Source organism: Rutidosis leptorrhynchoides, chromosome 8, assembly GCF_046630445.1.
Source record: "Rutidosis leptorrhynchoides isolate AG116_Rl617_1_P2 chromosome 8, CSIRO_AGI_Rlap_v1, whole genome shotgun sequence".
In the NCBI taxonomy this organism is placed as follows: domain Eukaryota; kingdom Viridiplantae; phylum Streptophyta; class Magnoliopsida; order Asterales; family Asteraceae; genus Rutidosis; species Rutidosis leptorrhynchoides.
This window is the reverse complement of record NC_092340.1, coordinates 342,451,648-342,467,397: the sequence shown is the minus strand read 5'-3', so window position 1 is coordinate 342,467,397 and position 15,750 is coordinate 342,451,648.

Genomic DNA, 15,750 nt, shown 5'->3' with positions numbered 1-15,750 from the left:
AATAGATAAGTATTTGGGTTTGTATTATAAATCAGAAAAACTGAAATGGAGGAATGGTTAAGGGTGTTGATGAGTGAACGAGAGGTCTCGGGTTCGAGCCCGGCTTGGTGCAATTTTTTTAAAACTGACTCCTAAGGTAGTTTTATACTTTTAAAAATTATTATTATTATTAATATTATTATTATTATCCTTAGGTATTTCTACAATTATTAATTTTACAAAACAAAAGATATATATGTAAATATATTATTACATAAAATATACTAATATTACATAAAATTATGTTTCAACTAATATTATTGATATAACATTAATTAAATATCAAATAAGTATCATAATATATTATAATAATAATTAATACATAACAAATATATAAACTTAATTGATTTATACTATAATGTGTTAATACTTGATATAGGTTCGTGAATCCGAGGCCAACCCTGCATTGTTCAATGTCGTCATATGTATTTTTACTACAAAATACAGTATTGTGAGTTTCATTTACCTTTTTACCCTTTATATTTTTGGGCTGAGAATACATGCGCAACTTTTATAACTGTTTTACGAAATAGACACAAGTAATCGAAATTACGTTCTATGGTTGAATGATCGAAACTGAATATGCCTCTTTTTATTAAGTCTGGTAATCTAAGAATTAGGGAACAGACACCCTAATTGACGCGAACTCTAAAGATAGATCTATCGGGCCCAACAAGCCCCATCCAAAGTACCGGATGCTTTAGTACTTCGAAATTTATATCATGTTCGAAGGAGGATCCCGGAATGATGGGGATATTCTTATATGCATATTGTGAATGTCGGTTACCAGGTGTTCAATCCATATGAATGATATTTTTGTCTCTATGCATGGGACGTATGATTATGAGAAATGGAAGTATGAAATCTTGTGGTCTATTAAAATTATGAAAATTCTTTATGATAAACTAATGAACTCACCAACCTTTTGGTTGACACTTTAAAGCATGTTTATTCTCAGGTACGAAAGAAATCTTCCGCTGTGCATTTGCTCATATTAGAGATATTACTTGGAGTCATTCATGACATATTTCAAAAGATGTTGCATTCGAGTCGTTGAGTTCATCAAGATTATTATTAAGTCAATTATATTTGGATATATTATGAAATGCTTTACATGCCTGTCAACTGTCGATGTAACGAAAGTTTGTCTTTTAAAAACGAATGCAATGTTTGTAAAATTTATCATATAGAGGTCAATTACCTCGCGATGTAATCAACTGTTGTGAATCATTTGTAATCGATATGGACTTCGTCCGGATGGATTAGGACGGGTCTCTACAGTTTGATCGGATGTTACTACAAAATTGTCGCAAAGTTGCTATCAAACAGGCTTAGGAAAGTTATCCCGGGGTTGGTTGGGTCGGAACAAAGCACGTTTATTAAAGGGAGATACATTCTAGACGGTGCTCTAATAGTAAATGAGTGCATTGATTTCATGAAGAAAAATAAACAGAGGGGTATCCTTTTTAAGTTCGATTTCGAAAAAGCGTTCGATTGCGTTAACTGGAACTTCCTTCTAGATGTAATGAAGTGCATGGGATTTGGCGATAAGTGGATTAAATGGATACGCTCATGTTTAACCTCGGCAGCTATTTCTATTCTTGTAAACGGATCACCCACCCGAGAGTTTTCATTAGGGAAAGGCATCCGTCAAGGCGACCCACTATCTCCTTTTCTTTTTATTATGGTTGCGGAAGGGCTAAATATTCTAATTAAAGCGGCTACGGAAAAAGGTTTCTACAAAGGCGTGGAAGTTGGCTCGGATAAAATACTAGTGACACATTTACAATATGCCGATGACACTATCTTTTTGGGTGAATAGGGTAGATCAAATGCATCGAATATCCAAAATCTACTTGCATGCTTTGAGCTTGTGTCGGGATTAAAGGTGAACTTCCATAAGAGCTTTGTCTATGGCATAGGTGTAAGACAAGATGAGATAACCCATATGGCATCCCAGTTAGGGTGTCAAGCGGGTTCCTTTCCTTTTACTTACCTCGGGATGCCCATCGGTGCAAAGATGTCTAAAGTAGATAGTTGGAACCCGGTGATTGACAAAGTAAAAGCAAGACTCTCGAATTGGAAAATGAGGACGTTGTCATTTGGTGGAAGATTAGTGCTTATCAAATCGGTTCTTAATAGTTTGCCATTGTATTATTTCTCGCTCTACCGTGCCCCATCGTGTGTTCTAAAATTGCTTGAGAGTGTGAGAAGAGTGTTCTTTTGGGGCGGGTCGGATTCGGGCTCTAAAATTCCTTGGGTCAAATGGGATAGGGTTGTCTCTTCTTACGACAACGGGGGGTTGAATATTGGACTTTTAAAACATAAAAATCTTGCCTTGCTAGGCAAGTGGTGGTGGAGGTTTAAAACCGAAACCGGGTCGTTGTGGGGCAAAATAATACGTAGCATTTATGGTCCGTGTGGTGCTTTGGGTTTAGACAATGAAACAATTCGTGGTTTAAGCCCGAGTACTTGGCGGAACATTGTTTTGGCAGGTGTCGCGATTGAAGACTTGAACATCGTTTTTAAAACTTCTTTTTGTAAATCTATTGGCGACGGTTCATCAACATCCTTTTGGGATGATGTTTGGATCGGAGGCGATAGATTGTGTCACCTTTTTCCCAGGTTATACAGGTTAGAGACATCAAAGGACGCACTAATTAAAGATCGTGTCGAACTATCTGCTTCTGTTTGTGAAGTCCAAGTTGCTGATGATCATACCGAGGCTGCTCGAGTACAACGGGTCGATATTTCTGCTGCTGCTGTTCGTCTATCTGATTCTGTTGGAGTACAACAGGTCATTTTCTCTCCTGCTGCTGTTCGTCTTTCTGACTCTGCGGATGGAATACATCAGCCACCTGTCTCGGCTTCCCATGTTGCTTCAAATAGTCCTGCTGCTCGTGTTAACCGTCCTAATACTTCTGTTATCTCCAACTTAAAATGGGGGTGGTCTAGATCACCTTTCGGGCGAACTCAAGGTGAATTAGATGCACTCTCAAATTTAATTATGTCATTTGAATTTAATTGCAATGCCAAAGATTGTTGGAAGTGGTCGTTAGCCTCGGATGGATTTCTTACTGTTAAAAGATTGTCTTGGATTATTGAGGATGCTAGTCATTTAGGTACAAACTCTTCTTTTGAAACTATGCGGAATAAATTAGTACCAAAAAAAGTGGAAGTTATGGTTTGGCGTGCTATTCAAAAACGCATCCCCGTCATGCTTGAACTAGATAAAAGGGGGGTAGATTTAAATAGCGTTAGATGCCCGCTTTGTGACGAGGACCTAGAGTCAGTTGATCACTCCCTAATCTTTTGCAAACATGTGTTGGAAATTTGGGATCGTGTGTATACTTGGTGGGGCTTTGGTAATATGAGTAACTTAAGTTTGAACGAGATTGGTAGGGGCAACAACATTTCGACATCAATGACGAGTTCGGGTAGAGCGATTTGACAAGCGGTCGAATGGGTGTGCATCTACTTAATTTGGAAAAATAGGAACAATTGGGTATTTCGTGGTAAAAAATGGAATCCTTCGATGGCCTTAGACGAAATACAAATAAAATCCTATGAATGGATTTCAAGAAGATCTAGAGGTCGAAGACTTGATTGGTTATCTTGGGTCAACGATCCTAGCGTGTACCTGAGTTAAATTTTTGTCGGGGAAGTTGCTCTCTTTGCAACTTAGCTTTGTGTATTCGTATTGTAAACTCTTGTTTGGGTTCCTTTGGTTCCCCTCTTGTAACCGTGTATTTTCTATTAAAGTTGCTTTTCCAAAAAAAAAAAAATTAATGTGTTACAAGAATTTAACTAAATGAAGTAACTTTTTATCGGATTATATGAAATGCTAATAATTTATTTTTTATATATACATGTTATAGCCATTATGAATAGTTTTACTTAAATATATACGGTTTAATTGAATTATTTATAAGTTCACACACAAAAATTGTTTTTACCCACAACGATATAAGATGATTTATCGTCGACAAGTGTTCAGAACATTGTCGTTGGTGAAACCCCGTCGAAGAAAACAATTGTTGAATACCCCTTTTGTGTTTTTAACATGTTGTCACACTTTGACTTCCTCTCTAAGTCAAAGTTATGAACATCTTTTACTAAATGATATGTCGTCAATAAAATATTTTTTAACTAATAAAAAGAAGTTGTTTGATAATCATTTTGAAAATGCACGATATGAATTGGGTAAAATTATCTTATAAACGTGTTACATGAAATGTTTTTTTTTTTCAATATACTTGTTTGTTAAGTGTTCTGCATATGATTTAGGGAGACTATTACATAAAATTTAGGTGTTTAATAGTTATGAGAATGTTTGAACTTCGAATTCTTGAGCATTAAACTCAAAACCATTAAGCACCATGTCATTCAAAGCTCGGAGACATAAACGTTGAATTCAACGTACAACCATTAAGTTAAGAAATAAATAAACAAACCTAACAAATAGGTTCTACCAATCGTTTTGTACTTTCAAGTTGTCTGGTTGAAGAGGGGCTCGCCGGCAGTCGTTCAGAAGCGAATTCACGTGGAAGATCAAAGGTTTTCAGCAACCCAAAGGTTTTGTTGGTTTTGTTCACATTTGGACGAATACATCATTCATCAATTTCACAGTGAGGTACTGACATCTACATGATAAGTTTTGTAAACATTGCATTCTTTTGAAAAGGCACACCATAATTGAATATCAAATTCCAAGGTTTTTGACGTTTGATGATTTCTACATATAGACAATCACCGTAAATAATAGTTTACAATACTACATCCGTTGATAATGCAGTCAAAATAAGATACATGGTGATGATTTTGTGAATGCAACGTTTTCTCGAATAAAGCATGTATGACTCCATGCACATAGCTTGTATCACATATAAGCAAACAACAGAAGACTTCTAGGAACCTGAGAATAAACATGCTTAAAAGTGTCAACACAAAGGTTAGTGAGTTCATAGTTTTAATGTTGCGCATAATCTGTATGTAAAGGTGGATCACAAGATTTCAGTTGTTTCATCCAGAAACGTTTATCAAAATATTCTACAATATTGAGCACCCTGGTAACTAAACTTTAATGTCTATAATAAGTACCCCTATTTTAACATACATGCAACCAACATGTACAATACACGCAATCCAACGTGTACTAACCTCAAATAGCATACGTCTGTTTTATAGTTCATGCTAGGGTTTCTATACCTGGAACAGACGGGGATGTCAAGCCCTATGGATCCATATATAACTACTCGCGCCCACCAGTTCTTATAACCGCCAGTTACTAGTTACCAAATCTAAGGGATTTTCGGTTCAAACTCGGTGTAGAATTTAGTATGTACTTGTATCCATTGCGTTTAAAATAAAGTGCATGTATTCTCAGCCCAAAAATATAGATTGCAAAAGCAATTAAAAAGGGAGCAAATGAAACTCATCTTAGCAACACATAAGGTCATTCACCGAAATGTGACCAAAACTCGGAATGCAAAATAATAGTAGATCTCAACCTAGAGAACATATGTTGGTCAATACATGTCTAACAAGCTAGGTCAGGTCATAGTGTATCACAATCCTAATGCTCGAGACCGACATGCAAAAGTTAACAAAAGTCATCTCAAAAAGTCAACTTTGACAATTGTTTAACAATCGAGACGTGTCTTATATAAGAATTCATTTACTCGACTAGTAGTATTCAAAAATCTAATTTATTAATATTTTTAACAAGTTGTTTAAATATTAATTGTAGATTCAAAAGCAATTTCAATTAACGTCAATCATAATTCAGTTGATCATAGCTTTTAATCCGTTCATCGAAATCACGCGATTTCTAAATGAAAAGTTATTAATTTTTCGATAGCTTTCCAACGACATGCATATCATATACTATATATCAGTAGCATATGTATTAAATTCATGATTCATCATAACCTATTTAACGACGAAATTAAGCATACAAGCATGCATAATCATATATACTCGAGCACTAGACATTGATACCCTATTAATATGTAAAAGATAAGATATGAATGCTCACGTATCAATATTGTGATTCAATATTGCAGGAAAGTACGTAGAGGCAACGGAGATGACAAATGAAAGGTTAGCCTTTGATTCACCCATGGTACCCACGAACATTACCCATAACCTCCATAGCTATAACCCATAATTTTTCTAGCTTCATCCCGCTCAAAAACTTATTTTGAAATAACTCGCTCATGACCTTGTCGTAGTATTTTATGTATAATAATGCTAACAATAATACTCCTAACTATAAGATTAATAATAATAATAATATTAATCTTAATACTACTACTACTACTACTACTACTACTACTAATAATAATAATAATAATAATAATAATAATAATAATAATAATAATAATAATAATAATAATAATAATAATAATAATAATAATAATAATAATAATAATAATAATAATAATATATATATATATATATATATATATATATATATATATATATATAGAGCAGATAGATGTGTAGCTCGTCGAACAAACTGGCCTTTTTATAGTGCATTTTTGATTTTGACTGCTCCGCAATAGTGGAGCTTTTGTGCCTTACAGCTCCGCGATCGCGGAGCTCCTTGAACCAGCTCACACCTGATTTGTTTTCTTGTTTGTCGACATATTATTTTATATTTAATATATATAATTTATATTAATTAATTATATATTATATTATATTCTCGTGCATGGTTGACTTGAAACTTTAGCTCCATTGTCTTTTACGTTGACGCTCTACTTATGTCCCGGTTCCGGTTTCTCGAACGTCCTTTCGTACGCTTAGAAAACGCGTACTTTACGTTTTGCGACGTGTACATTTATCAATAATTAGACTTAATCAATGATAAACTATATTACCCGAAGTATAACTTAATCATTTGAGTGTTTTGGTCATTTACTTCTATAAATCATCTTTTCGTTACCTATTAAAATATATTTAATAATATCGAAATGTTTTATATCAAAATTACGTTCTTTTAACAAAACATTTTAATAATAAAAATTCTATTATATTGAAAACGTTTTCTTACATTAAATATTATGATAGTTAAATAATTAACTTATCAAGAATCACGAGGAAAAATATTGTAAAGCATGCATTGAAAATTAAGCAGGAAGTTCTACTACTTTTGTCTAATTCATGTTATTTGACACTTTGTTCTCACTTGTAGATTACACTACCATTTATTTCGAATATCGTTAAAAAGAAAATTTTTCTTAAATCACAGTGGACCTCACAACAGAGACCCGTAATAATAACACAATCTATAAGAGATTTGATAAATATCTTTTAATTCCGTAGATGAATATATTAAGCATATATTGAGACAAATACGTTTAATGTAAAGTATTATACATTTAATACTTTGTTAATGTTTTCAAGTTTAATATATATATATATATATATATATATATATATATATATATATATATATATATATATATATATATATATATATACCTATTCATATCCATTTATATAATCGTTCGTGAATCGTCGAAATTTGGTCGAGGTTAAATAAATACATGAACATAGTTCAAAATTTTAAGATTCAACTTAACAGACTTTGCTTATCGTGTCGGAATCATATAAGATTAAGTTTAAATTTGGTCAGAAATTTTCAGGTCGTCACAGTACCTACCCGTTAAAGAAATTTCGTCCCGAAATTTGAGTTAGGTCGTCATGGCTAACCATAAAAATGTTTTTATGACGAATATGAGTCGATATGTGAGGTTTTATCATGATTGAGAAGTATGAATAAAATAATTCGATTACTCAAAGTGTATGAGTGAAGCTTATCGTAAAAGAGTGAAATGAGAAAATAGCGATTCGTCTTATCTTTTGACGTAGTCATGGTTGATTTTCGGATTTCAAGGGATTTAGAGGAAATCTTCGTGATTTGATTCTTCGGTAATCAAGGAAATTAGGATCCTCTTTGATTTAATACGGTAATCTGTCTTGATTGCTATGTCTGATATTTCGCTATAAATTGACCTCTTTCGTTCCATTATTTTCATCACTCCTACATCTTCTTCCTCATTTCATACTTCCCAATAGGTTGCGAAAATGTTAAATCCAGTCCTGATTCTTGATATTTTCCTGGCTATCGTATCCTTCATTCTTCTTTTTCATTTACCACCCGAGGAAGTTATTTTCTTCTACTATTACCTTGGGGTTATAATGTTTTTAATTCTCCCGTGTCTTTATGTTGCAATATGTATTGATATACACGGTTTGTAATTTAGGTGTTGTTGTCGAGTTTTATATTTTCCTTTATATTTCGGAGTTCCATGCTTTTGTTTCTTCTTCCCGACTTCAAGTCAAGCGAATAATGGTCCAGAATTCGTAGGTATGGAGTTTCGAATGATCATAATATACAAAGCAGAAAGGAAAGGTAATAGCTCGATTTGATTTGTCAAATTACCAGAATATCCGAAAAAGACTGAATCATCAAGAAAATATTTTCTTGATAGTTTAGAGGTTAAATAGAATGAAAGAGTTATGTAACATGGTTCATGATGAGGGTATGATCTGTGAACCTTTATCACGTTCCATTAAAAACTTAGCATGACTTACTGTAATATAATCGCGTTGATCAAGTGTCATTATATTATACTAATTCATGCTTCCGTTCCCAACACTACTTCAAAAATATTCATATTTTAAATTTGAATTTTTCAGAATTTAGAAATTAAAGCAGTTTCCTTTCTGATGTAATACTGATATCGCGAAGAGATAAATGATTTCAGATAAGAATAGTTACGAAAATATCTTCAGAAATATCGAGGATATTTATAATAAAAGATACGATGATATCTTAGAATTTCTAAGATCGAAAGGTGATGAAGAATATTTGTCCTCAAAGGTTTAGAGTCAGGAGCAAGTTATTCGCTAATGACTTCAGCAGACACTGAATCATTTGGATTCTTTGAAGGCAGGTTTAGTCTTTGTGATTTGTCCACAGCCTCCTTCATGGTTTGCTCATTTCGTTTTCCCGTTCCAAACCTTCTCTTTTTCTGAGCTTTGCCAACACACTATTCTTTATCATCAAACTTTTGACTGTTAAGGTCGTTTACAGTTTTTGCTGCTTCATCAGTACTTTTCAAAAATTCGAAGAACTAATTCATAGTTTAGGTGCTTTTCAAAAGTTCACAACTGAAGTACGTAAGTCTATGAGATAGATGTTATATGTACACATATAACTGTTGGCGTAGAATTGCTGCGACATTCGAGAATAATGATTGAAGATTTTTGGTATGACAATTACCATTACAAGATGCAGATGAGTACATGATAGGGTTTCAATGAATATAATGATTTTTCGGACAATCAAAGATCAATGAAGTTGTTGATAGTTTTACTGCTAATGTGGTGGGATATAAACGGTTCCCCGGTAACGATGACGAAGGGCAAACTTATATATCAAAGTTATAATAAGGCTTATTCGAATGGAAGGTCGATGTTGATTTGCTGGAGATGTGATAAAACTGGCTAATTTTGAAAAGGGATTGCAAGGTTATTTTCGGTAATAACAACGCCAATGGATCACAGATTCGTATTAAACTTCTACTTAGGTTCCTGGAGTTTTCCAGGTGCATGACTATATGTATAAGTCTTTCCTTTCGTAGGTAACGTGTGGTTGGATTATCCTCTAGGTTGTTTCTTAATTGAGATGTTTTCAAGAATTATGCAGGGTTTGAACGCAGATTGTAATCGTCATATGATGTTCATAATTATTTTTTTCTGGGTTTTATGAATAGGAGTGATGTTCTAGTACAGTTTTGAAATCAAAGTACAGCTTTGAAAGATGTAGGGATTTAAGAGTGATGATATCGGTTATATCTCGACTTGGATTCTGATATGTTAAAATCAGAATATGTAATTGAATTTGAATGAGTATGGTTGTTTTGATTTCTATGAAAGAATATATCTCGTTATGAAAGTAGTGAGTATAGTTGATGATTTGTTGAATCAGAATCGAAGAATGTAACATATTAATTGTGAATTTATATATCTCTTGGGTATTACCTACCCATTAAAATATTCTCACCATTAACAGTTTGTACAAAAGAATTTTCTTAATTACAATCTTTATGAAAATATACCTACATATATATTTTCTTTAGATGTTATCATGGATTTAATGAGTTAACATAATATTAATCTCATCTGGTTTTCGACTAGGACTAGAATATATAATCTCTAAAACTTTAGATATTACTTAATCGCCGTAGAATATTTCTTCAATGAAGTTATGAATTAATACTTCATCGTTTGTTATTGTTGGTATTCCTTGGTACCTACAGTGCGTATGATGTTGATGCTCAAGGTAAAAATTGTGATGTTGAGGTGTGGGATGCGGAGGTTGTAGTTGTTGGTGGTAATGGTACTATTGGTGTTGATGATGGTGGTACTGCTGATGCCGGTTGTAGTGACCCGAACTTTTCCATGTTTATATATATTAATTGAGATTGGTGTTTACATGATTAAATGTTTCCAACATGTTAAGCAATCAAACTTTTTAAGACTTGATTAATTGAAATAGGTTTCATATAGACAATTGACCACCCAAGTTGACCGGTGATTCACGAACGTTAAAACTTGTAAAAAACTATATGATGACATATATATGGTTATATATATAGTTAACATGATATTATGATAAGTAAACATATCATTAATTATATTAACAATGAACTACATATGTAAAAACAAGACTACTAACTTAATGATTTTGAAACGAGACATATATGTAACGTTTATCGTTGTAATGACATTTAATGTATATATATCATATTAAGAGATATTCGTACATCATAATATCATGATAATATAATAATTTAAAATCTCTTTTGTTATTATAAACATTGGGTTAACAACGTTTAACAAGATCGTTAACCTAAAGGTTTCAAAACAACACTTACATGTAACGACTAACGATGACTTAACGACTCAGTTAAAATGTATATACATGTAGTGTTTTAATATGTATTTATACACTTTTGAAAGACTTCAATACACTTATCAAAATACTTCTACTTAACAAAAATGCTTACAATTACATTCTCGTTCAGTTTCATCAACAATTCTACTCGTATGCACCCGTATTCGTACTCGTACAATACACAGCTTTTAGATGTATGTACTATTGGTATATACACTCCAATGATCAGCTCTTAGCAGCCCATGTGAGTCACCTAACACATGTGGGAACCATCATTTGGCAACTAGCATGAAATATCTCATAAGATTACAAAAATATGAGTAATCATTCATGACTTATTTACATGAAAACAAAATTACATATCCTTTATATCTAATCCATACACCAACGACCAAAAACACCTACAAACACTTTCATTCTTCAATTTTCTTCATCTAATTGAACTCTCTCAAGTTCTATCTTCAAGTTCTAAGTGTTCTTCATAAATTCCAAAAGTTCTAGTTTCATAAAATCAAGAATACTTTCAAGTTTGCTAGCTCACTTCCAATCTTGTAAGGTGATCATCCAACCTCAAGAAATCTTTGTTTCTTACAGTAGGTTATCATTCTAATACAAGGTAATAATCATATTCAAACTTTGGTTCAATTTCTATAACTATAACAATCTTATTTCAAGTGATGATCTTACTTGAACTTGTTTTCGTGTCATGATTTTTGCTTCAAGAACTTTGAGCCATCCAAGGATCCATTGAAGCTAGATCCATTTTTCTCTTTTCCAGTAGGTTCATCCAAGGAACTTAAGGTAGTAATGATGTTCATAACATCATTCGATTCATACATATAAAGCTATCTTATTCGAAGGTTTAAACTTGTAATCACTAGAACATAGTTTAGTTAATTCTAAACTTGTTCGCAAACAAAAGTTAATCCTTCTAACTTGACTTTTAAAATCAACTAAACACATGTTCTATATCTATATGATATGCTAACTTAATGATTTAAAACCTGGAAACACGAAAAACACCGTAAAACCGGATTTACGCCGTCGTAGTAACACCGCGGGCTGTTTTGGGTTAGTTAATTAAAAACTATGATAAACTTTGATTTAAAAGTTGTTATTCTGAGAAAATGATTTTTATTATGAACATGAAACTATATCCAAAAATTATGGTTAAACTCAAAGTGGAAGTATGTTTTCTAAAATGGTCATCTAGACGTCGTTCTTTCGACTGAAATGACTACCTTTACAAAAACGACTTGTAACTTATTTTTCCGACTAGAAACCTATACTTTTTTTGTTTAGATTCATAAAATAGAGTTCAATATGAAACCATAGCAATTTTATTCACTCAAAACGGATTTAAAATGAAGAAGTTATGGGTAAAACAAGATTGGATAATTTTTCTCATTTTAGCTACGTGAAAATTGGTAACAAATCTATTCCAACCATAACTTAATCAACTTGTATTATATATTATGTAATCTTGAGATACCATAGACACGTATACAATGTTTCGACCTATCATGTCGACACATCTATATATATTTCGGAACAACCATAGACACTCTATATGTGAATGTTGGAGTTAGCTATACAGGGTTGAGGTTGATTCCAAAATATATATAGTTTGAGTTGTGATCAATACTGAGATACGTATACACTGGGTCGTGGATTGATTCAAGATAATATTTATCGATTTATTTCTGTACATCTAACTGTGGACAACTAGTTGTAGGTTACTAACGAGGACAGCTGACTTAATAAACTTAAAACATCAAAATATATTAAAAGTGTTGTAAATATATTTTGAACATACTTTGATATATATGTATATATTGTTATAGGTTCGTGAATCAACCAGTGGCCAAGTCTTACTTCCCGACGAAGTAAAAATCTGTGAAAGTGAGTTATAGTCCCACTTTTAAAATCTAATATTTTTGGGATGAGAATACATGCAGGTTTTATAAATGATTTACAAAATAGACACAAGTACGTGAAACTACATTCTATGGTTGAATTATCGAAATCGAATATGCCCCTTTTTATTAAGTCTGGTAATCTAAGAATTAGGGAACAGAAACCCTAATTGACGCGAATCCTAAAGATAGATCTATTGGGCCTAACAAACCCCATCCAAAGTACCGGATGCTTTAGTACTTCGAAATTTATATCATATCCGAAGGGTGTCCCGGAATGATGGGGATATTCTTATATATGCATCTTGTTATTGTCGGTTACCAGGTGTTCACCATATGAATGATTTTTATCTCTATGTATGGGATGTGTATTGAAATATGAAATCTTGTGGTCTATTGTTACGATTTGATATATATAGGTTAAACCTATAACTCACCAACATTTTTGTTGACGTTTTAAGCATGTTTATTCTCAGGTGATTATTAAGAGCTTCCGCTGTCGCATACTTAAATAAGGACAAGATTTGGAGTCCATGCTTGTATGATATTGTGTAAAAACTGCATTCAAGAAACTTATTTTGTTGTAACATATTTGTATTGTAAACCATTATGTAATGGTCGTGTGTAAACAGGATATTTTAGATTATCATTATTTGATAATCTACGTAAAGCTTTTTAAACCTTTATTGATGAAATAAAGGTTATGGTTTGTTTAAAAATGAATGCAGTCTTTGAAAAACGTCTCATATAGAGGTCAAAACCTCGCAACGAAATCAATTAATATGGAACGTTTTTAATCAATAAGAACGGGACATTTCAGTTGGTATCCGAGCGTTGGTCTTAGAGAACCAGAAAATTTGCATTAGTGTGTCTTATCGAGTTTGTTAGGATGCATTAGTGAGTCTGGACTTCGACCGTGTTTTCTTTAAAAATGATTGCTTAACATTTTTGTTGGAAACTATATATTTTTAACATATGAATATTATGTGATATATTAATCTCTTAACGTGTTTGATATTATGTGATAGATGTCTACCTCTAGAACAAGTCCCATTGACTCACCTAATAATAATGAAGAGTCAAATGTAAATTGGAATGATTTGTGGACTGATTCACAAGTTCCCGAAGAGGAACCGGAAGAAGAGTCGGAACCCGAAGAAGAATCGGAACCGGAAGAAGAATCGGAACCGGATGAAGAAATAGAACCGGTGGGGGAAATAATAAAACGGTTAAGTAAAAGAAAATCCTCAACCAACCGACCAAAGTTAATTATGGTCAATGGTGTTTCCGCCAAGGAAGCAAAATATTGGGAGGATTACCAATTCTCCGATGAATCGGATTCCGACGAGAATTCCGATGATGTTATAGAAATTACCCCAACTGAATTTAAAAAGGCAAAAGAAAATAATAAGGGAAAGGGCATAAAAATAGAGAAATCTAATTCCAACCCCGATGAACTTTATATGTATCGTCAACCCCCGAAGTCCTTAAGTTGTAACAATGACCCGGGAACCTCTAAACCACCAGGTTTTTCTAAACCAATGTGGACAACGACGGCTCGTATTAGGGGAACATCATATATCCCTAGAAACTTGGCAAAACGAACCAAAACCGAAGAAGAAGAAACGAGCGAGTCGGAATAAGATAGTTGTATTCGTGTGGTGTAATATATGGAATATAGTGTTCTTATGCTTTATGATATATGTAAAAATTGCTTGTATTAATAAGTATTTTTTTATGAATCTAACTCTTGTCTATTTTACAGTTTAAAAACACAAAATGGATAGACAACCCAATATTTTAAGAGACCTACCCGGAGACATGATTGATGAAATCTTGTCTAGAGTCGGCCAGAATTCTTCGGCACAACTATTTAAGGCGAGATCAGTTTGTAAGACATTCGAAGAACGTTCCAAGAATGTCTTGGTTTATAAGAGACTTTCGTTTGAAAGATGGGGGATATCACATTGGGAAACCCATAAGTTACGATGTGTTTACTTTGACGCATATATTGCGGGGAACCCAAATGCTATTTTACGCAACGGGTTAAGAAATTATTTTGACTCAATATATCCGAATATTGGACTTCGTGATTTAGAAAAAGCGGCTAACATGCAACATAAAGAAGCATGTTATGCTTACGGATTAGTAATGTTCGCTTCTCACCAAAGTGAGAACAAGAACATCGGGCTACAACTATTAAACAAAACGTTTCCACAAGTGACGGAGTCGGTAATTGGGGTAAGAAATGAGGTTTTTAGATTATTACAGGACTGTTGGACATTACGTAACCCTCGTCCCTTTGATGACGTTACAACACGCTGTCTTATCAACGGCCATAACGGTTATGTTGCACAAGACCAAGGATGGGAAGTAGTCCTAGTAAAACCAGAATGCATGACTTGTTTCTGGACGTATGAATTACGTGTCTTTATTGCCTTTGCTGAACGACTTGTGTACTAGCTAGAATTGTCTTCACAACTATCTTGTATCAAAGTTATTGTGTGCTATATTTCATGCTTTATGTAAAATAAGCGGTATTGTAAGTTTGTAAAATATTGTATAAAAGTTTGAACGCGAAATATTATTATAATCAGTTTTTCATATAGAATTGTAGTAGTTGAATTGTATATTAGCTACTAAGTATGAACTTAACGGGTAGGTACTACCCGAATTTAAACTTATAAAACGCTAATATGAAGAAAAAGCTTTTATAAATGAGTTCATATTATGCTACGAAATACTATTAACTACTCTTAATATTCTGTATGATTAACTTGTTCCATTTAACTATTTTGAAGGAAATGGCACCGACTACTCGAC